This window comes from Nerophis lumbriciformis, linkage group LG25 (genome assembly GCF_033978685.3).
Source record: "Nerophis lumbriciformis linkage group LG25, RoL_Nlum_v2.1, whole genome shotgun sequence".
Taxonomy (NCBI): Eukaryota; Metazoa; Chordata; class Actinopteri; order Syngnathiformes; family Syngnathidae; genus Nerophis; species Nerophis lumbriciformis.
In genome coordinates this window covers 28,389,303-28,414,302 of record NC_084572.2, presented here as the reverse complement: position 1 = coordinate 28,414,302, position 25,000 = coordinate 28,389,303, and the positions used below count along the sequence as shown (strand labels likewise).

Sequence of the window (25,000 nt, the reverse complement as noted above, 5' to 3'; positions counted from 1 at the left end):
ATAATAATAAATAATTTAATGTTCTCTTGGCAGCTCATACTAACATTTATTTGACCCTGGAACAGATTCCCAGCCTCACTAGAGAGAATGTTTCTGACAAATTATACATTTGTGTGAGAAAGAGGATTACACTATGAAAAAAAGTTGGCGCGTATAAGCATTCTGCAACTCTGCGTTACATTCTGCACTTGCAAAAAACAACAAAAAAAACAACAACAAAAAAACCCCCCCACTACATTCCACTTTTCCCTTGTGCATGAAAGCCGCTTACCATTGCTCATATTTGGGCACCATACACACTTTTACACACTTTGACACATACATACATACATATACACATATACATATATACATATACACATATACATATATATATATATATATATATATATATATATATATATATATATATATATATACATATATACATATATATACACATATACATATATATACATATACATACATATACATACATACTGTATATATATATATATATACATACACACATACACACACACATCATATACATACAAATATATATATTATATATATATAGACAAATTATATATATATATATATCTGTATGTATATATGTATGTTTATATATACAGTATATGTTTATATGTTTATATACTGTATATACATATATATATATATATACATACATACACACACACATACATACAAATATATATATTATATATATAGATAGACAAATTATGTACATATATATATATAATTTGTCTATATATATCTATAATATATATCTATAATATATATATTTGTATGTATATGTATGTGTGTGTGTATGTATGTATATATATATACATACAAATATATATATTTATGTATATACAGTATATAAACATATATATATATATATATATATACATACATGCATACATACATACATACATACATACATACATACATACATACCTATATATAAATACACATACATTCATATATACATATTCCTACATACACTTTTATACATATATATATATATATATATATATACATATACACATACATACATACACCCCGTCCATCCATCCACTACCGCTTGTCCCTTTCGGGGTCGCGGGGGGTGCTGGAGCCTATCTCAGCTGCATTCCACTTCATCACAGGGCCAACACAGATAGACAGACAACATTCACACTCACATTCACACACCAGGGACAATTTAGTGTTGCCAATCAACCTATCCCCAGGTGGATGTCTTTGGAGGTGGGAGGTAGCCGGAGTACCCGGAGGGAACCCACGCAGTCATAGGGAGAACATGCAAACTCCACACAAAAAGTCCCCGAGCCCAGGACCTTTGTATATATACACATAAATAAACATATATACCTTATCTCTTGCGGTCACCTTGCACTCTATAATCTCTTCCCCAATATGCAAACTACATTGCAGGTATCATCCATAGAAGCTGACACAATGTGGGACTGGCCTGACGCTCCCAAAAAGATAAAGTTTCATTTCTCCTGGATCGCCATTCAACATGTGATATATAATCCTCTCGTCTGCTGCTGCATTTCACTGTTTTACCAAAGTTATACCAGTAAGCCTTTGGTCACACCACACTGGTTATGATGGACCATGCTGGGTTCTAAATATGGTTATGGTCATGCTTATGGTGTTAGCTTATTTTGAACATGCATAAAACATCTCATATTTCCAGTTTCTCATTACATGCCTGAAAAGAAGTAGAAGGCAGAGCTTTTTTAGTCATACTCCTTTCCATGTCATTGTTCACATTTGGAGTAATATGAATGGGAAACCAATTGTTCAACAATTATTTTTTGTATGGAATAAAAAAAAATGACCAGAATGAAATACATTATTCTTAACTAGCATCTGATAATTCAGCTGCCACATGTTGTCAATCATTGTCGCGTTGGCAAGAAAGCAGCCCCAGAAAGCCAATCAATGAGCTTGTAGGAGGTCTAGAGGGACTGATTTCCACCTAGCACTAATGTTTGACTTGTCTTCATTTAATAACGTTAAATTATTTTTGGATGTTAAAAAGTGTCGGGTCATGCTCCCTCATACTATAACAGGAGCGGTCTTCTGCTTTTAGCAATCTGCTGCAAAAAAAGCTGTTCAAAGATCCTCTATAAAAACAGGATGGCATACAGCAAACACAATAGTCCAAAGATCAAAGACGAGACAGGAGTGCTCAGCTGTTTTTAGTAACCTACAGCAAAAAAATTATAATATTTAAGTCAGTGTGATGTCATTATCAACTTTCAAAAACACATTTGTTTGTACTCAATCTGTAACAAAAACAGTGAATAAATAAATCAATAAGGTTGTCATAAATATATAGTTAACATGATATATTAAATAACATTAAAAATCAGTTTAACTAATATGTAATTAAATGTAGCATTTCACACAAAAATAAGTGTGAATTTTTACCTGAACCTAACAGAGGGTGAATGCAACAAACAGAGTTCAAAAACTATTTTTAAGTATTGTTTTTAAAGTAAATCTCTAAACCTAACAGAGGGTGAATGCAACAAACAAGAGTTCAAAAACTATGTTTAAGTATTGTTTTTAAAGTAAATCTCTAAAAACAACAGAGTGCTCAAGCCATTTAGAAGATCTTTGAGCAGCATTTTCCAGTAGATTCCTAAAAAATAGCAGAGGACTGCTGTCATATGTACAGGACCTTTAACTGGCATTGTTGCAGTAAAATTGTAAAAGCAGCAGTGCTCCTCCCATATAGAGGATCTTTGACTGTATATTTTATTTTATTTTTTGTATTGGGTCGTTAAAAAGCAGCACAGCACTCCTGTCATATAGAGGATCTTTGAGTAGCATTTTTGCAGTGCATCCTTAAAAATATCTAAGTGCTCCTGTCATATAAAGGATATTGTACCAATGTGTCCACAGAAATCCCTAAAAACAGCAGCGCACTCCTAGCATGTAGGGGATCTTTCAGCAGCATTTTGCAGTAGGTCATCAAAAACAGCCCAACACTCCTGTTATAAAGACATTATTTGACTAGCATTTTTGCAGAAGTTCCCTAAAAGCAGCAAAACGCTCCTGGCATATAAAGATATTTAAAAACAGCGCAGCACACCTCTCATAAAAAATGATCTTTGACAAGTGTTTCTGCAATAGATCATTTAAAATAGCACAGCACAACTGTCATAAAGAGGATATTTGACCAGCATTTTTGTAGTAGATCCTTAAAAATACAACAATGCTCGTCATATAAAGGATCTTGGACTGAATTTCTGCAGAAAGTGCTTAAAAACTGCAGAGCACTCCTGTTTCTTTGACTAGCATTTTTGCAGTTGAATTTCATTGTATCGTAAAAAAAAAAAAAACAGCAAAGCACTCCTGTCAGTCATAGTCATAAAGATGATCTTTGATTATCATTTTTGCAGTAGAGCCTTAAAAATAGCAAAGTGCTCCTGTCATATAAAGTATCCTTGACTAATGTTCCACCAGAAGATCTTTAAAAACAGCACAGCACTCCTGTCAAGAAAAGGATCTTCAGCAATTCTGCAGGACTCTAAAAATAACAGAGCACTCCTGTCAATTAGAGGATCTTGGACCTGCATTTTGGCAGTAGATCCCTTAAAAACAGCAGAGTAGTCTGTCATATTAAGGATCTTGGACTTTCTGCAGCATATTCTTAAAGGCAGCAGAGTGACACTGTCATATAGAGGATCTTTGGCTAGTGATTTTATTTTATTGAGTCGTTAAAAAAAAGCAGCACAGCACTCTTGTCATGAAGACGATCTTTGACTTTAATTTTTGCAGAAGATCCCTAAAAATAGCAAAGCGCTCCTGTCATATAAAGGATCTTGGACTTGTGTTTCCAAAGAAGGTCCTTAAAAACAGCAGAGCACACCTGCCATTTAGAGGATCTTGTACTAGCATTTCGGCAGTACATCCTTAAAAACAGCAGATAACTCCTGTCATAAAGAGGATATTTGACTAGAAATATTGCAGTATATTCACAAAAGCAGCAAAGTGATCCGTTGTATAGAGGATCTCTGAATAGAGTTTTTTTTTTTTGGTTAAAAAAAAAAACAGCACTCCTGTCATAAAGACGATTTTTGATAATCATTTTTGCAGAACATCCTTAAAAAGAGCAAAATATTTCTGACTAATGTTTCAGCAGAAGATCTTTAAATACAGCACAGCACTCCTGTCATGAAAATGATCTTTGATGGGTGTTTCAGCAGTAGATCAGCAGCAGAGTGATCCTGTTTTATAGAGGATCTTTGACCCGTGATTTTGTTTTATTGAGTCGTAAAAAAAAAAAAGCAGCACAGCACTCTTGTCATGAAGGCGATCTTTGACTTTCATTTTTGCAGAAGATCCCTAAAAATAGCAAAGCGCTCTTGTCACAAAACGGATCTTTGACTAGCATTTTTGCAGTAGAATATTAAAAGAAGAAGAGTGCTCCTGTCATAAAGAGGCAGAGGTGGGACCAAGTCATTGTTTTGCAAGTCACAAGTAAGTCTCAAGTCTTTGCCCTCAAGTCCGAGTCAAGTCCCGAGTCAAGACAGGCAAGCCCCGAGTCAAGTCCAAAGTCAAGACTGGAAAGTCTCAAGTCAAGTCCTAAGTCCTGCATTTTGAGTTTCGAGTCCTTTCAAGTCCTTTTAACCACAGACTAATATATTAACACAGATTGTGTATGCTTTTCAAACGCTGTATTTATTTATTAAAACAAGTGCATTTTAAATTGCAGGAAAGAAAATTGTGCTGACATTGCACTTTATAATAGCACTATTAACCAGTCATTTTAAACATTAACTCATTCCTTTACAGAACAAACACATTGAAAAATAAAGTGCAAATGTACTTATTTGTACAAAAGTGTTAACATTGAAAAAACATGACATATACGTGAACATAACAAAAAAGTTGTACTTTTTATATGTCAGGGCCCTATGCTGCATTGCATTTGCAAAAGACCAAATTAGCCAAGAGTCTGTCAGTCATTTGTGCACGATGGGGGCGTAGTATGATGCCACCATGGCTGAAAACTCGCTCCACTGGAGCACTGGAGGCAGGCACTGCCAAGACTCTCTCATGGCCACTCGGAACAGTGAAGGAAGAGTCTTCATGTTCAATGCCCAGAACAAAAGGGGGATAGAGTTGTTTTGGGTTGGTGCACTACTTGTAAGTGTATCTTGTGTTTTTTATGTTGATTTAATTAAAAAAAGAAAAAAAAAAGAAAAAATTATTGTGCGGCCCGATACCAATCGATCCACGGACCAGTACCGGGCCATGGCCCGGTGGTTGGGGACCGCTGAGGTAAACAACCAACAGTATGTCAGAAAGCTAGCTAAAACGGTACACATATTCATAATATAGTATACATTTTAACTGACCTTTATTTTACTATTTTTGTCTTTTTTTAGGTGGCTAAAATACGCGGTGCTGCTGACCGCCGTCTAACGTTACGTGTGATATATTGACTAACGTAACCCTGCTTAAAAAAAATCACTGAACAAAAAGTATGAATAAGGTAGTGAACTGCAACAGATTCCCGTGTTTGCAATAACGTTATAACGTTAGCAGTGAGTTTACAGCCTCACTGATTTAACTACACAGCAAATAAAAGTCACGTTACTTAGCCAATAAACATTATCTTACATTCAAAACTTACCGTTCTTTGTGCAACTTCAAATGCCGGACGAAGTTGGAAGTTGTTGCCTCTCCATCAGTAATTTTCGAACCGCATGTGTTGCATACTGCAAACCGTTTTGTGTTGACCACCTCGTAATTTTTATACCCAAACAAAATTATTTTAGGTATCATTTTTTGTTCACTGGCGTGTGGTTTGGACATGTCTTCTTCGTTGGTTGTCCTGCAATTTGATTGGATGAATGCTGTGTGATGAAAACAAAGTAGATCTAATTTGATTGGCTGTTGTACTGAGACCACACCAGCTGACACACGCAACGCTGATAGACAAGTACACAATGAAAAATACGGAGCGCTCCCGAATAACTTTTTCATCTTTGGGTTTTGGGGAAAGTAGCAAGTCATGTCAAGTCATGTCAATTCAAAAGGCTCAAGTCCAAGTGAAGTCACAAGTCATTGATGTTAAAGTCTAAGTCGAGTTGCAAGTCTTTTTACATTTTGTCAAGTCGAGTCTAAAGTCATCAAATTCATGACTCGAGTCTGACTCGAGTCCAAGTCATGTGACTCGAGTCCACACCTCTGTAAAGAGGACATCTGACCAGCATTTGTGTAGTAGATCCTTAAAAACAGCAGAGCACTCTTGACACAGAGAGGATCTTTGACTAGGAATTGTTTTCATTAAGTCGCAAAAAAGCAGCACAGCACTCCCGCCATACAGACAATCTTTTGACTATCATTTTTGCATTAAAATAGCAAAGCGCTCCTGTCATGAAAAGGATCTTTGACAGACAATATTTTGACTATCATTTTTGCATTAAAATAGCAAAGCGCTCCTGTCATGAAAAGGATCTTTGACAAGCGTTTCTGCAGTAGGTCCTTAAAAATAGCAGAGCACTCCTGTCATAGAAGATATTTGAGCAGCTTTTTGCTGTATGTTCTTAAAAACAGCAGAGTATTCTGTCACATAAAGGATCTTGGACTAATCGTTCTGCAGTGAGAGCACTCTTGCCATAGAGAGGATCTTGACTGTCGCTTTTGTGGTAGAGCATAGGTATTCTCTTCTCTTCCAATCGGACTATCTTTACATTAAATTGAGCTGCTATCTCGTACTAAGACAAATAAGGTCATTATGATGCATACTTCTCCATATAAAATGCATGTAAACATATATGACAAAAGCGATTATGCGGCATGGAGATTAAACTCTTCCTCTGACCATTAGGAGGCTTTAGTTGACTAGCAGTGACGTCACTCGGTGTCTTTCAATCATACAGCGTGGAAAAATAATCTTCCATAAAATGTGCCGGGAAGGAAGACGCACCGTGGCGGCAACGAGGGCGACCTCAGCGGGCTGCCTGTGCTCATCGTCCCCGGGTGTTCTTTTTTTTTTTTTTTTTTTTTCCGCTAAGAGTGGACAAAAAGCGTCTGAGCATGGAGGTGGAAGTGTCTTACCTTAGCATAGCAGCCTCATCCTCGCTAGCATGGCAGCCTCTTCCAGAAAGTAGCCACCGACACGGCGTCCACCTGCTCGGCTTTGCTTCACCGAGGCGGGGCAGCGCTCACACGCGAGGTGGGTGGGGTGGGGGTCGCCCGGGTGAGCTCGGAAAGCAATGCGGTTAAAGTGTCCGATGCCCCCCGCCCCGCCCCGCTCCTTCACCCTCCTCTACCCGGCGACAAGGACCTGCGCCCGGGGAGGAGGAGGAGGCGTCGTCGTCGCTACCACGGCCCCCGGTTGTACGCTCACGTCAGCCCGCATTAGTGGAGCTGACCCGCCCCCTCTCTCCCTTCCTTCCTTCCTTCCTTCCTTCCTTCCGAGCCGTGTTTGTGTCACTGTTGACCGCTACACGCTGCAGCTTTAGTGCGCAAAATGGCCCCTGTTGTTATGTTGTTTGACTGTGAATGGGTGTGAGGGGTAACCATGGCAACCGGCCACTTACGGTAGCCTGTGCACCTGTTAGCATCGTGTTGCTAACGCTACAAGAAACTAGTGTTGTAACTAGAGATGTCCGATAATATCGGCTGATAAATGCTTTAAAATGTAATATCGGAAATGGTCGGTATCGTTTTTTTAAATTATCGGTATCGTTGTTATTTTATTTTATTTTTTTGTTTTTTTTAATTAAATCAACATAAAACACACAAGATACACTGACAATTAGTGCAGCAACCCAAAAAACCTCCCTACCCCATTTACACTCATTCACACAAAAGGGTTGTTTCTTTTTGTTATTAATATTCTGGTTCATACATTATATATCAATATATATCAATACAGTCTGCAAGGGATACAGTCCGTAAGCAGGGGCGCCGCTAGGGATTTTGGGCCCCATGAAAAGAATCTTTACAGGGCCCCCAACACAGTGTCATTATTTTTTCTGTATTATAATTTCATCATCATTAGGGGCCTCTCTGGGCCCCCCTCCATCATGGGCCCCTAGAATCCGTCTCCTTTACCCCCCCTTTTCCGCGCCCCTGTCCGTAAGCACACATAATTGTGCGTGCTGCTGGTCCACTAATGGTACTAACCTTTAACAGTTAATTTTACTCATTTTCATTCATTACTAGTTTCTAGGTAACTGTTTTTATATTGTTTTACTTTCTTTTTTATTCAAGAAAATGTTTTTAATTTATTTATCTTATTTTTTTTTTTTTTTTTTTTTTTTTTAAAAAGGACCTTATCTTCACCATACCTGGTTGTCCAAATTAGGCATAATAATGTGTTAATTCCACGACTGTATATATCGGTATCAGTTGATATCGGTATCGGTTGATATTGGTATCGGTAATTAAGGGTTTGGTCAATATCGGATATCGGCAAAAAGCCATTATCGGACATCCCTAGTTGTAACGATACCAATATTTTGGTACCGGTACTAAAATTATGTCGGTACTTTTCTAAATAAAAGGGACCACAAAAAAATTGCATTATTGGCTTTATTTTAACAAAAAATCTTAGGGTACATTAAACACGTGTTTATTATTGCAGTTAAGTCCTTAAATAAAATAGTGAACATACGAGACAACTTGTCTTTTAGTAGTACGTAAACTAGGCTGACCATATTCTGAAATCCCAAGAAGAGGACACATATATGCGTGCCAAGGCGGGCAGCACGCCAAGGCCGGGACTAGGTGAACATTTGCCAATGATACTCGAACTTGCTTTATAAATAATATATTTAATTAAATAAAGCATTTTTTCTCCTCTGTTGACAGCAGTGTTGGCGCTAGAAATTTTCAAAATGGGGTCCCAGAGACCCCATCAAGTCATAAAAATGGGGTCCCACAGTACATTTTTGGGGTCCCACTATTTTGCAAGCGTTTTGAAAACAAATGATAAACGTGTGCATTATCCTGTTCACATTCTTTATCGTGTTTTGGAAAAAGGTTGTCATGAATGTTACTTAATTCATTTAAAATAATTAAAAAAAGAAAAAAAAATGGTATGCATATGTACATTTATTCAGTTATAAACATTCATTCACTTTCTTCTTTCCTTCATGGATCTAAACTTTACCGCTGCTGGTAGTTTTTTCATGTGTTGTAGGTGTATTTATTTCAGTATAAAAGTGTAAAAAGTGTTTTGCTTGGGTCATGCAATGATGATAATGGTGTGCCAGGGCATAAATACATTTTATATTTAACGTTTAAATCTCTGAGTCTACATCAACTTCAGATCCATCCCTCATTCCAAAATGTTTTAGTTTTTTTTATGTTTTGTTTTTTTATGTATATATTTGTACCATGAATTGATTAACGTGGACCCCGACTTAAACAAGTTGAAAAACTTATTCGGGTGTTACCATCCATCCATCCATTTTCTACCGCTTATTCCCTTTGGGGTCGCGGGGGGCGCTGGAGCCTATCTCAGCTACAATCAGGCGGAAGGCGGGGTACACCCTGGACAAGTCGCCACCTCATCGCAGGGCCAACACAGATAGACAGACAACATTCACACACTAGGGCCAATTTAGTGTTGCCAATCAACTTATCCCCAGGTGCATGTCTTTGGAGGTGGGAGGAAGCCGGAGTACCCGGAGGGAACCCACGCAGTCACGGGGAGAACATGCAAACTCCACACAGAAAGATCCCGAGCCCGGGATTGAACCCAAGACTACTCAGGACCTTCGTATTGTGAGGCAGATGCACTAACCCCTCTGCCACCGTGATGGGTGTTACCATCGACCCCAAAAGGGGCAAGCGGTAGAAAATGGATGAATGGATGTACTGTACTATGCAATCTACTAATAAAAGTTTCAATCAATCAATCAATCAATCCACTCCCTCGCTCTCTCTGTCTCTGCCCCTCCCTCACGAATGCTGCTGCGTGCGCACACCTTCACAATTTGTTTTGTTTTTTAACCCCTTCTTAACCCTGGACGTACATCGAAAATACACGCAACCCTAATTCAAAATGCCGGACATTTGAGGCATTTAAGAAACCCCGCCCGGACACCCTGGACAGCCCCGCAAAAGAGGACATGTCCGGACATATGGTCAGTCTAACGTAAACAAACAAAGGCTCCTAATTTAGTCTGCTGACATATGCAGTAACACATTGTGTCATTTTCCATTCTATTATTTTGTCAACATTATTAAGGACAAGTGGTAGAAAATTAATTATTAATCTACTTGTACATTTACTGTTAATATCTGCTTACTTTCTCTTTTAACATGTTCTATCTACACTTCTGTTAAAATGTAATAATCACTTATTCTTCTGTTGTTAGATACTTTACATTAGTTTTGGATGATACCACAAATTTGGGTATCAATCCGATACCAAGTCGTTATATTAGTCATATTCAAAGTCCTCATGTGTCCAGGGACATATTTCCTGAGTTTATAAACATAATATACATTTTTTTTAAACTGAAAGAAGATGTGATACCAAAAGATAACGATGTAATCATAGTAGTATCGACTAGATACGTGAATGTACTTGGTATCATTACAGTGGATGTCAGGTGTAGATCCACCAATGGCGTTTGTTTACATTTTGACGCCGATGAGCTACGGTGTGTAGGGAAGCATGTTTAGCTATTCCTCGTCCTGCAGGGATGATACTTGTAAGAAACCTACTTTATTCGTCGCCATGGAGACCAGGATTAGTGATTTAGAAGTAGCTAAAACACTGCAGACAGGGGATGGACGTTAGCCGCTAGTGAACATACTAGACAACTTGTCTTTTAGTAGTAAGCATCATTTACCTGAGGGCGTTTGAGTGTTATAACTTCACCTTTATTGCTAGTTTTTAAGCCAAAATGCGTCCGTTCTCCCTTTTCTGTCTACACACTGTGTCTGCTTGTAAGTACTCCGTGTGTGTGCGACCAAACATGCTCCTCTGCTCGTAAACCAGCAATGACACGACGTGACTTCGCGGGACCGGTACGTTTCAGAGACGGTATCGTACCGAAAATGATTCATTAGTATCGCGGTACTATACTAATACCGGTATACTGTACAACCCTACTAGAAACTAAATTATTTCACCGTTGTATTTAGCGTCCATATTGTACTTTAATGCAGGGCCACATTCTTAGAAAACTAATTTCCTGCACAATTATTCTTATTTTACATGTAATGGAAATTTAAAAAGTGATCGTTTGGATCAGGGGTGTTCAAACTTTTTCCACACTGAAAAATGAAAATATGCGGGGGCCATTTCAGTGTTTTTAATTTACAAAACCAATACAAATACAATATGTAGATTATTATTTTATTGATTTTTTTAATTATTTTTTTTTACATTTATGGCTCTTTTTAACTTTGCATATTGATTTTTGAAATATGTAAAGTAAGAACGAATATAAAATACAAATGTATTTCAGTTTCAGGAGTTAAATGGTGGAACAAGCTCAGAGATGAGTTGAAGACATGTAGTTCTTTGTTAAGGTTTAAGAAAGCCTTGAAAGGTGAAATAATGGAAAATTATAAAATATAACAACGATTACTTTCATCCCATTGATTTTTTGAACGTTGATGTTCCAGGTAATCTTATTTTCAGTGAATGTCTAGGATAGGCAAATATAAGCCTTGGCTTCAGCCTATTCCTTTTTCGGTCATTCTTTTTGCGTATGTATATGATTGTTAATATGTATAATCTGTGCTGTTAAATTGATCACACAAAATAGTTGATTATATGACCGAAATAAACTCATTTCATTCATTCATTCAGTCCTGGGGACCTGAAAGAAGGGTCTCAGTCATAAAAAAAAAAAAAGTCATATATTATCATTATTCATTTTTTCATTAAATGCTTAAATCTCTATATCAACTTCTGGTCTACCTGTTATTTTTTTGTAATGTTTTATGCCCTTTTTGTCACAATCCTTTTTTTTATAACAAAAATATGCAATATTTCCCCTCAAAAAAATTTTTAAAAGTGAAATAACAAGCGGTAGAAAATAGTTGGATGGATGGATATTTGATGTGAAGTAATTGGAGCCTTAAACAGGTCAATATTTCATAACAACATTGATTTTAATTAATTATAAATTTTTGAGTTATGACAGTTAAAAAAAAAAAAAAAGTCCCACTGAAAGGATTTGGGATCCAAAACAGCCACACTCATAAAATTGTCAAAAATAAGTCAAACATATTTTTTTTACTTTCATCACTTCCCTATATCAACTTCAGCTCTCTCCGTATAATTTTATATAATTTGTTCATGTTTTTATGCTGTTTTTGTCAACATTTTTTGTTGTTTTTTATAGGACATAAACACAAAAATGCGACATTTCCCCCCCAAAAATGTTTCAAAGTGGAATTTTTGATTTGAAGTAACTAAATCCTTGAATAAGTCAATAATTCATAACACCATTGATGTAGATTCATTATTGTTTCTTTGAGCAATGACAGCTTTAAAGAAAAAAAAGTCAACACTGCAACTTTTTCCTCGTTACGTTTCCTTTTTTTTTGTAATAGTATTTTTAAAATGTGGTGCGGGACTTTTTTAAAATGAACTGCGGGCCGCGCTTTGGACACGCCTGATTGAGCTCCATCAAGGATTCATGTGTATGGAAAAGCCCACCCAACACCTTTTGACAGTCAAAGATCTTATATGTAACAAAACCACTGTTTTATTCAGTTTTAAAAAGTTAAAGTTAAAGTTAAAAGTTAAAAAAAAGTTAAAGTTAAAGTTAAAAGTAAAAAAAAAGTTAAAGTTAAAGTTAAAAGTTAAAAAAAAGTTAAAGTTAAAAGTAAACAAAGTTAAGTTAAAGTTTTTAGGCACTAACTTAAAAAAAAAACAGTTAAAAGATATTCTATTAATCAGAACCTATACTGCAATTACTCATGTCAAAGATCATCAAAGGGTTACAAGCAATTTGCTGAGACCTATCTGGACAAAGATCCTCTATATCAAAAGGACTAATTTACTGTGTTTATAACCCACTACAAAAAAAGCTGTTTAAAGATCCTCAATAAAACGGTAATGATCTCCTGTTTTAAAAGAACCCACCAATAATGCTAGTAAAGATCCTCTATAGAAAAGCAGCACTCTGCTGCAAAAACATGAATCAAAGATCCTGTATGTGACAGAAGTAATCTTCTATTTTTTTTTCTTACTGCACAAAAAGATGTTCAAAGATCCTCTATAAAATAGAAGCGCTCTACTGCTTTTAGGAATCTGCTGCAAAAACGTAAATCAAAGATCCTCCATATGACAGGAGTGCTCTGCTGTTATTTTTTTAGTACCGACTGCATGCAAAAAAGCTGTTCAAAGATCTATAAAACAAGAGCGCTTTGCTGCTTTTAACCACCTACTAATAAAAATGCTTGCCAAAGATCATCTATAGTACAGGAGCGATTTGCTGTTTTCAAAGACTTATCTGGTCAAAGATCCTCCACAAAACAGTGGCACTTTTCTGACCTTATGGAATCTGCTGCAAAAGCACTAATCAAAGATCTTCCATATGAAAGGAGTTCTCCTCTGCTTTTAAAATCTGCTGCAAAAAGTATTGTCTATTCTGTAGAAGATCGCTCTGCTGTCTATAGGAATCTGCATAAAAAATGCTAATCAAAGATCCTACATTTGACAAGAGTGCTCTGCTTTTTTCAGAACCTAATGCAAAAAAAAAAAAAGCTGTTGAAAGATCCAAAAAACAAGAGCGCTCTGCTGCTTTTAACCACCCACTGATAAAATGCCAAAGATCATCTATAGAACACATGCTGTTTTCAAAGACTTATGTGGTCAAAGATCCTCCACATAGCAGCGGCACTTTTCTGACCTTATGGAATCTGCTGCAAAAGCACTAATCAAAGATCTTCTATATGAAAGGAGTGTTCCTCTGCTTTTAAAATCTGCTGCAAAAAGCTGTTCAAAGATTGTCTATACTGTAGAACAAGAACACTCTGCTGCCTGTAGGAATCTGCTTCAAAAATGCTAATCAAAGATCCTACATTTGACAAGAGTGCTCTGCAGTTTTTCACAACCTACTGCAAAAAAATCTAAAAAACAGGAGCGCTCTGCCGCTTCTAACCACCCACTGATAAAATGCCAAAGATCATCTATGGCACACAAGCTGTTTTCAAAGACTTATGTGGTCAAAGATCCTCCACATAACAGCTTCACTTTTACTGACCTTATGGAATCTGCTGCAAAAGCACTAATCAAAGATCTTCTATATGAAAGGAGTGCTCCTCTGCTTTTTAAATCTGCTGCAAAAAGGTTGCTCAAAGATTGTCTATACTGTAGAACAAGATCGCTCTGTTGCGTATAGGAATCTGCTTCAAAAATGCTAATCAAATATTCTACATTTGACAAGAGTGCTCTGCTTTTTACAGAACCTACTGCAAAAAAAACTGTTGAAAGATCCAAAAAACAAGAGCACTCTGCTGCTTTTAACCACCCACTGATAAAATGCCAAAGATCATCTATAGCACACAAGCTGTTTTCAAAGACTTATGTGGTCAAAGATCCTCCACATAACAGCTTCACTTTTACTGACCTTATGGAATCTGCTGCAAAAGCACTAATCAAAGATCTTCTATATGAAAGGAGTGCTCCTCTGCTTTTAAAATCTGCAGCAAAAAGATGTTCAAAGATTGTCTATACTGTAGAACAAGAACTCTCTGCTGTCTATAGGAATCTGCTTCAAAAATGCTAATCAAACATCCTATTAAAAAAAAGCTGTTAAAATACCTAAAAAACAGGAGCGCTCTGCTGCTTTTAACCACCCACTGATAAAATGCCAAAGATCATCTATAGCACACAAGCGATTTTCAAAGACTTATGTGGTCAAAGATCCTCCACATAGCAGCGCATTTCTGCTTAAAGAAATATGCTGCAAAAAAACTAATCAAAGATCTTCTATATAAGAGGAGTGCTCTGCTCAGGAACGACATTTGGATTTCTGAAGTAAGGGTTAAAGGGATTAGATGCAAGTTTGGAGTAGCGTGAATGTTCAATAATCAATTTTTTTGTATGAAATAACAAAAATTACAGGAAATACATAAATAATCATTTTCTCGCATACGGCCGCTCATTGGTTGACTGCCGCATGCTGTCAATCACTGTCACGTTGGCGAGAATGCTGCCCCAGAAAGCCAATCAACGAGCTTGTGGGCGATCTAAAGGGACAAGCTTCAGCCTGAGATTCCGTTTTCCGCCTGGCACTAGTGTTTGACTTGTCTCCATTCACTAGCATTACATTTAGAGATGTCCGATCATATCGGACTGCCGATATTATCGGCCGATAAATGCTTTAAAATGTAATATTGATAATTATCTGTATCGGTTACAAAAAAATAAAAATGTATGACTTTTTAAAACGCCGCTGTATGGAGTGGTACACGGACGTAGGGAGAAGTACAGAGCGCCAATAAACCTTAAAGGCACTGCCTTTGCGTGCCGGACCAGTCACATAATATCTACGGCTTTTCACACACACAAGTGAATGCAAGGCATACTTGCTCAACAGCCATACAGGTCACACTGAGGGTGGCAGTATAAACAACTTCAATGAGATCAGACAAGTGATTGTTTTACTATGTTCGTATTTTGTAAGTTTCTCACTTAGCAATACTGCTATATGATGCTTAGTGTTTCACTAAATCTGCATTGGTTTATCATTCAACTTCTAAAAACCTGTAGATCATCCTCCTTATACTCAGGCTCAAAAATATATGTTTCTGGATCGTTTGTCCCAAAATAGTCTCTGAAGTTTTTCATGAAGTCTGTCACGAGTAATAGTGTTGTTGTTGAAGGAAATAGCGAATGCTGTGATGCGTCTGTGAAATGAATACGCCTTTTAACGCTTAAAACAAGCAAAATACGTAAATATCGCATGTTTTTTTATGAATGTGCCTGTTACTACATTACATATATACTTGCAGCTAGGGATGTCCGATAATTTCGGACTGCCGATATTATCGGCCGATAAATGCTTTAAAATGTTCGATGATCGTATCGGTTTCAAAATTATCGGTATCGGGTTCAAAAAGTAAAATGTATGACTTTTTAAACGCCGACGCCGCTGTGTACACGGACGTAGAGAGAAGTACGGAGTGCCAATAAACCTTAAAGGCACTGCCTTTGCATGCCAGCCCAATCACATAATATCTACGCCTTTTCACACACACAAGCGAATGCAAGGCATTCTTGGTCAACAGCCATACAGGTCACACTGAGGGTGGCCGTATAAACAACTTTAACACTGTTACAAATATGCGCCACACTGTGAACCCACACCAAACAAGAATGACAAACACATTTCGGGAGAACATCAGCACTGTAACACAACAGAACAAATACCCAGAACCCCTTGCAGCACTAACTCTTCCGGGACGCTACAATATACACCCCCCGCTACCCAAATATACACCCCCTTCTACCCAAAACCCCGCCCACCTCAACCTCCTCATGCTCTCTCAGGGAGAGCATGTCCCAAATTCCAAGCTGCTGTTTTGAGGCATGTTAAAAAAAAATAATGCACTTTGTGACTTCAATAATAAATATGGCAGTGCCATGTTGGCTATTTTTTCCATAAGTTGAGTTGATTTATTTTGGAAAACTTTGTTACATTGTTTAATGCATCACAACAAAATTAGGCATAATAATGTGTTAATTCCACGACTGTATATATCGGTATCGGTTGATATCGGAATCGGTAATTAAGAGTTGGACAATATCGGAATATCGGATATCGTCAAAAAATTATATAAGTTAAAAAAATTTTTTTTTTTTTTTTTAAATCAGATTTTTTTATCAAAAAGTGCAGAGGACAAGTCTCCATATACAACTTTTTAGGAATCTGCAGCAATATGAAATCATTTTTCGACTGAAGTCAGTTTGATGTCAATATTATCAAATTGACTGACTTTCCACCATTAATTAGAGATCATAGCAATAAAATAACCGCACCGCGTAAAACTTGACTTATTTTATCAGTGCGGACACTAAGGACATTAAAGGAGTTCAAATTTAGAGCGTTATTGATCTTTGACCTTTCTGCAGCCTCAACACTTGTTTGCTCTTTTATCGCCAGCTCTCCAGTACGTTCTGACCAGGAGCTCTTGGAGCAATCTCACTGTTGGCGAGTCTTATTTTAGGAGCGTGTCATCCACCAGGCGTCAGATGTACTACGTTCACAAACCACGTCAAGACATTATGAAGGAAGGGAAGGGTGCTACAGGTGCACACACGCTATATGATAAGATCCAGAACCACAGACAGTTTAGAACAGGGGTGTCCAAACTTTTCCTGCTGAGGGCCACATACTGACAGATCAAAGGATGTAGTTTTCACTTTACAAAACCAATAGTGTGATTTGAAGTGAATTATATTTATATAGCGCTTTTCTCTAGTGACTCAAAGCGCGTTCCATTGTGAAACCCAATATCTAAGTTACATTTAAACCAGTGTGGGTGGCACTGGGAGCAGGTGGGTAAAGTGTCTTGCCCAAGGACACAACGGCAGTGACTAGGGTGGCAGAAGCAGGGATCGAACCTGGAACCCTCAAGTTGCTGGCACGGCCACTCTACCAACTGAGCTATACCGCCCCTAGTACAAAATTAAAAAGTTAAAGTACCAATGATTGTCACACACACAGTAGGTGTGGTGAAATTATTCTCTGCATTTGACCCATCACCTTTGATCACAGGTAAGAGGAGCAGTGAGCAGCAGCAGTGGCCGCGCCCGGGAATCATTTTTGGTGATTTAACCCCCAATTCCAACCCTTGATGCTGAGTGCCAAGCAGGGAGGTAATGGGTCCCATTTTTATAGTCTTTGGTATGACTCGGCCGGGGTTTGAACTCACAACCTACCGATCTCAGGGCGGACACTCTAACCACTAGGCCACTGAGTAGGTTGGAATATGCAATATATAGATTATGTCTTCCAAAGTACTAGAAAAAGCAATTTCGGTAGAAATTTCACGTGAATATTGAAGAGCCAAAGCCGAACTTAAATGCTGACAGTTAGCAGGCGGGCGGGATAGCGTCAAATAACAAAAAAATATGGGCAAAATGAGCTAAAAATGCTAGAATGTACTATTCTAACTAGAGATGTCCGATAATGGCTTTTTTGCCGATATTCCGATATTGTCCAACTCTTAATCACCGATTCCGATATCAATCGATACCGATATATACAGTCGTGGAATTAACACATTATTATGCCTAATTTTGTTGTGCTGCCCCGCTGGATGCATTAAACAATGTAACAAGGTTTTCCAAAATAAATCAACTCAAGTTATGGAAAAAAAATGCCAACATGGCACTGCCATATTTATTATTGAAGTCACAAAGTGCATTATTTTTTTCAACACGCCTCAAAACAGCAGCTTGGAATTTGGGACATGCTCTCCCTGAGAGAGCATGAGGAGGTTGAGGTGGGCGGGGTTGGGGGTGGGGGCGGGGTATTGGGTAGGGGGTAGCGGGGGTGTGTGTATTGTAGCGTCCCTGAAGAGTTAGTGCTGCAAGGGTTTCTGGGTATTTGTTCTGTTGTGTTACGGTGCGGATGTTCTCCCGAAATGTGTTTGTCATTCTTGTTTGGTGTGAGTTCACGGTGTGCCGCATATTTGTAACAGTGTTAAAGTTGTTTATACGGCCACCCTCAGTGTGACCTGTATGGCTGTTGACCAAGCATGACTTGCATTCACTTGTGTGTGTGAAAAGCCGTAGATATTATGTGACTGGGCCGGCACGTAAAGGCAGTGCCTTTAAGGTTTAATGGTGCTCTGTACCTACGTCCGTGTACACAGTGGCGTTTTAAAAAGTCATACATTTAACTTTTTGAAACAGATACCGACCATTTTCAAGCCGATACCGATCATTTCCGATATTACATTTTAAAGCATTTATCGGCCGATAATATCGGCAGTCCGATATTATCAGACATCTCTAGTACACATCCTTACTTTTAAGTGTGTAACTGACTGACGTATAGTGGACAGAGCTCTGTGTCATTTTAAGACGTGCAGCAAAGCCTTTTTTTTTTTTTTTTTTTTTTTTTCTCCCAAAAAAACAAGCATACTTCTGTGTACCAGGCTCTTCTCGACTAGAAAAACCTAATTTTAAGAGGGTATGTTTTTTGTTTTTTCCCCCCTTCCTTTTAAATTCACAGCAACATCATCACACTCTTGGCTGGGCTGAGAGTTCTATCACATGAGCACGGATGCCACAAAGGTAAAAGCGGGCTGGCACGCTGTGAGAAAGTAGCGTTTTATCTTTCCACTCCAAAGGGATCCACATTTAGAGGGGCAGATACTGAAGTGTGAAGAGGGCAGTGTGATGGCGCTGAACGCGTACGCAGAGTTGGAGTGCATGAAGTCATGGTCTGGCAATGACATCATATCATAATCATATCATGATCCCCTTGAATGTCGAAGAGCAGCAGCGTGACTGATGAACACTGACTTTGTCTTTGAGGCGTTATTATAGGCAGCAGCGTTTGTACAACACAAATAATTCGTCAATATTTAGGAGTGATATATAACCGTCTTAAATACATTTGAGATTAAATCAATATAGTTGTTAAATATGCGCAAACTCAACCTTTTGAGTTGTCTCCTCCAGGCTAGACTACTGCAACGCACTTCTTGTCGGGATCCCCAGCAAGAACATCCAGAAGCTGCAATACATACAGAATAGTGCTGTTAGGATCCTGATGAGAGTGTGGGAATATGACCATATCACACCAATTCTCAAATCCCGTCACTGGCTTCCTGTTCCACTCGGGATTGAATACAAAGTCTCCCTACTAACCCACCAGTGCCTCCATGGAAATGCCCCCCTCTAACTCAAAGAACTACTCACCCCCAAATCCTCCACACGACACCTTTGCTCCGGACAGGCTAACCTCCTCCAACATCCGAGGACAAAGCTACCCTCTCCCTGACCACCTGAAGGCACCACAGACTGTGGATGCCTTTAAAAAAAGGCTTAAAAACCCTTCTTTTTAAAAAAGCCTTTTTTTTTTTTTTAGATATATGCATACTAGTTCTAGCTATTTGGCTGTTCTAGTTTATATCTTTATTTATTTTTTATTATCTTTTTATTTAAATTTTTTTTTAGGTTGCTTACTCAATGTAAAGTGGCGCAGTGGGAGAATGGCCGTGCGCGACCCGAGGGTCCCTGGTTCAATCCCCACCTAGTACCAACCTCGTCATGTCCGTTGTGTCCTGAGCAAGACACTTCACCCTTGCTCCTGATGGGTGCTGGTTAGCGCCTTGCATGGCAGCTCCCTCCATCAGTGTGTGAATGTGTGTTTGAATGGGTAAATGTGGAAGTAGTGTCAAAGCGCTTTGAGTACCTTGAAGGTAGAAAAGCGCTATACAAGTACAACCCATTCATCATTTATTTATTATTTAAAGTGCTTTTTACAAATAAAATCTATTATTATTATAATTTTTTACTCTTGGCCCATTTACAAAATCGAGTAATATTTGTCACCTTTGTTATACAGATAAGTAGGGATGGGTACCAATTTTAGGTACTTTCGTGCGTGTTCAAGTGGTAATAAATGTTAAAAATCTAAACATTTTCATTTAACATTTAGCGATAAGGCGATAACAAAAAAATGTGCTGACTCCTGTTTTCTTGCATTTCTGATTCGTTAGATGGCCGTAAAGAGGAAGTAGTCTTCACCATTAAGTTAAACGTGCCAGTCTTGACTTATGTTGCGCCCTAAAAAGTGTTTATACTTTTCATTACCAAATTTGGAAATCCCCATGAAAAATCCCTAACTCCTTTATATATATATATATATATATATATATATATATATATATATATATATATATATATATATATATATATATATATATATATATATATATATATATAAACATATTTGGTTGGTACTTTAAAATTCTAAATTCGGTACCCAACCCTGCAGAAGTATTTTCTCGTTATATTACAACCTTTTTTGTGTTTTTTTTGTAAAAAAAAAAAAAAAAAAAAAAAAAAAGTTTTAATGGAATGGGCCCTGGGCCAATTAAAAAGCTGATGTACTGTATATTATTTTGCATTTTATTCATAATATTCCGGCATTTATTTTGTTAATATGCACACAGTTGAATGGTTATTTCAGTAAAATATATATTTTGGTACAGACACAGATATTTACCTTCCCGTCAGGTCACTTGTTGCTAGGCAAAATACGCAGAGCCCAATATTAAGTGCATGGTAAATGGGTTATACTTGTAGAGCGCTTTTCTACCTTCAAGGTACTCAAAGCGCTTTGACACTATTTCCACATTCACCCATTCACACACTGATGGCGGGAGCTGCCATGCAAGGCCCTAACTACGACCCATCAGGACACAACGGACGTGACGAGGTTGATAGAAGGTGGGGATTGAACCAGGAACCCACAGGTTGCTGGCACAGCCACTCTCCCAAAAAAAAAACATGTATACCAGCAAACATTAAATTCTGCAATCATTTCTCTGCTTTACACATAAAAGAGAGTTGCTTCTGATAATAAACATGTCAGTTTGCTTCCTTGTATTATTGTTTTCACACTCCATTTAGTAAAAGAAACTTTACATACACACCTTGACCTTTTCCCTCTTGCTGTGCTTTATTCATCCAACATTTTCATGGTCAATACTGGCGCCGCGATGACATCATGACACACATCTGTGGAAAGAAAACAAAGAATAGTTATTAAAAGGGAGAACATAAAGATGACTAGTCACGGATGCATAGTTTTTTTTTAAGTGTGAATGCCATATTATCTATGATACCAGCAGCATTAATAACAACTGTATGTGTAAAGTGTTTGCTGTAGTGACACAAGTCAACCAGTTCTGCAGCCTGCTTGACCTTTTGGTGCAACATGTAGGTTATTGTTGTATAACAATAGTATAAAAGTTTTTTAAATATTTTATAATAATTTTGAAAGTGCTTTTACAGTAGTAAATGCTATGCCATGTTGTGTGTTTGTAGTTTTAATTCTAGTGTATAAGTCATGCTTATCAATATAGAAACAATTATCATCATGCTCGGTTTGTTTATATGCTAAAGAAAACAAAAACATTTTTTTCTATGATGTGTAGCAAAGCCTTTTTAAAAAAAAAAAAAAAAAAAAATATATATATATATATATATATATATATATATATATATATATATATATATATATATATATATATATATATATATATATATATATTTTTTTTTAAATGGCCTTTGTGAAGATTACATTTTTCAGGTTGTCATGCACCACGTCAGAATTACAGTCTTTCAAAAATATGTGCTTCTTATTGGAGTCATCAAATGAGACCAAAACGGTCTGAAGGGCAAAAAGTGTGAACACTTATGCTGATCTCTTATTCTATACACCATAGTGTTGTCCCGATACTAATATTTTAGTACTGTTACCGGTACCAAATTGTATTTCGATACTCTTTGGTACTTTTCGATACTTTTCTAAATAAAGAGGACCACAAGAAATTGCATTGTTGGCTATATTTCAACAAAATAAAATGCAACCAGCGCAAGAATTCGACAAACATAGACATAACACAACACCTGCTCACTGAACTTTGTGGATATTGTTAAAAAAAAAAAACGTCCTCTTGTCATTAAAAAAATAAAAAATAAAAAATACACTCATTTAAATCCATTACAAGATGGGAAAAATGCAAAACACTTTGTACACACACACATATATATTTGGCGCATTTTAGCTGCTAGATATTTCTGATTGATTACAAAACTTTAAGAAGGTTGCCACGCAACTAAACAAGGTAGTAGTTCAACTATATATATATATATATATATATATATATATATATATATATATATATATATATATATATATATATATAAATACACACACATATATGTATATATATATATATATATATATATATATATATATATATATATATATATATATAAATACACACACATATATGTATATATATATATATATATATATATATATATATATATATATATATATATAATTGTCGAAAGAAACCTGATTGCCCTCTCAACGGGGGGTGCTTACAAACATCAGTTGTCTACCAATCTAAGGTAATACGCAAGGACATTAACACATCCGACACATATGTAGGATTAACCGAGGGAGAATTCAAAACCAGATGGAACAATCACAAGGCTTCTTTCAGGAACAAAAACCTGCGAAATACCACAGAACTCAGCAAACACATTTGGGACCTCAAAGACAATAATGTTGAATATTCAATAACATGGCAAATTCTTGCATCCAGCACACCTTACAATAGTGGTAATAAAAGATGCAACCTATGCTTGAAAGAGAAACTGTTTATTATTTACCGTCCAGACCTGTCATCCCTCAACAAGCGCAGCGAAATTGTAACAGCATGCCGCCATAGACGGAAACACCTCCTAGGTAACACATGAGCCAATCACCACGCCCCTAGGCCAGCCTGTACCCACCCACTCTGTGCCCTATATAAACCATGGTATGCGAATGCTCCCATTAAAATCTCCTGACGATTGAGGGTACCCCCCCTCATGAAACAGGCCTGTAGAGATGAAATAGTCTTGTGATTTTTTCCCACACATACATATATTGCGCTCTACTACGGTATCGAGCACTATTTTTTGGATAACCTTTTTAAGACATACACTCCGCTCCAAATTGACATTTGTTGAGCACTGTACGACGATCAGAAATGGAAAAATTCAACATCGACTACTCCACGAAGAACATTCCCATACCCGCGCAGAATGACTACAAGCTAAGGCTCATAGAAAAGACGGAACACTTCCTAAGAAGGATGCGGTGGAAAGCACATTTTTTCCTCCACCCTGAAACAAAAGGAATGCAAAAGGAAACTTACGGATTCAAATCTACCAAGAACCCACCCACAGTTGAGGAACTAAAGGATTTTGAGAACGACATGCTCAAAATGATACAATCAGTCAAATTCAAGCCAATCCGCAACCCACTCCTCATCAAGCTGAAAAATGACGAGGAGCGCATCAAGAAAGTAAACAACCTCATCATAGCTGCCGATAAAACCACAAACTTCTACAGAATGGACATACCAGAACACCACACCTTACTGGACAGAAGCATCACCAAATCATACAAAAAAGCGCAACCCAACACCTTACAGAACATCCACCTGGAAAATAAAAGGATCGCGGCTGAACTGGACATTGAGGACAGGGTGGACGCCACAGCCAACAAGGAAGCCTTCATCACATTGAAGGACCACAAACCCAACTTCGCAAATAACCCAACATGCCGACTAATAAACCCAACTAAATCTGAAATAGGAAAAATCAGCAAAATAATCCTGGACAGAGTCAACACAAAAATCAAGGACAAAACACCACTCAACCAATGGAGAAATACAGCAGCAGTAATCAAATGGTTCAACAACATCCAAGACAAACAACAGCACAACTTTATCTCCTTTGATATCGAGGAATTTTACCCTTCCATCACGCAAGACCTACTGACTCAAGCACTAGACTTCGCCTCAGACTACGACTCAATCACAGGCAACGAAAGAAACATCATCATCCACGCAAAAAACTCCATTCTCATCCACAACAGTACACCATGGCAAAAAAAGAACAATGCAACATTTGACGTCACTATGGGAAGTTTTGACGGAGCAGAAACGTGTGAACTCGTTGGGAGTTTCCTCCTCTCCCAGCTCGCTAGCCTCAATCTGAACCTTGGTATTTACCGTGATGACGGACTGGCAGTGTGTCGCGCCTCGCCAAGGAGCAGCGAGAATACCAAGAAGCGCATATGCCAAATTTTCAAAGAGAACGGCCTACGGATCACGATTGAAGCCAACAAGCAAACCGTCAACTTCCTTGACGTCACTTTCAACCTGAGAAATAACAGCTACCAACCATTCACGAAACCCAACACAACACTCCAATACGTGCACCATGACAGCAACCACCCACCCGCCA

General features: G+C 37.6%; 1 protein-coding gene across 13 annotated transcripts in view; it reads right to left on the bottom strand.

Annotated features, from left to right (window-relative positions):
* Positions 1–25,000, bottom strand: part of LOC133621762 (sorbin and SH3 domain-containing protein 2-like) — a 173,278-nt gene that overhangs the window by 134,411 nt on the left and 13,867 nt on the right. For 7 of the 13 annotated variants that reach the window (XM_061984097.1, XM_061984104.1, XM_061984105.1 and 4 more), the window contains exon 1: positions 7,075–10,409. The gene's annotated coding sequence lies outside the window, so the exon portion shown is untranslated. Of the gene's footprint in view, positions 1–7,074; positions 10,410–19,618; positions 19,695–21,621; positions 21,707–25,000 lie in introns of those variants that run through there. The other 6 variants (XM_061984100.1, XM_061984102.1, XM_061984099.1 and 3 more) reach the window with 1 other exon arrangement.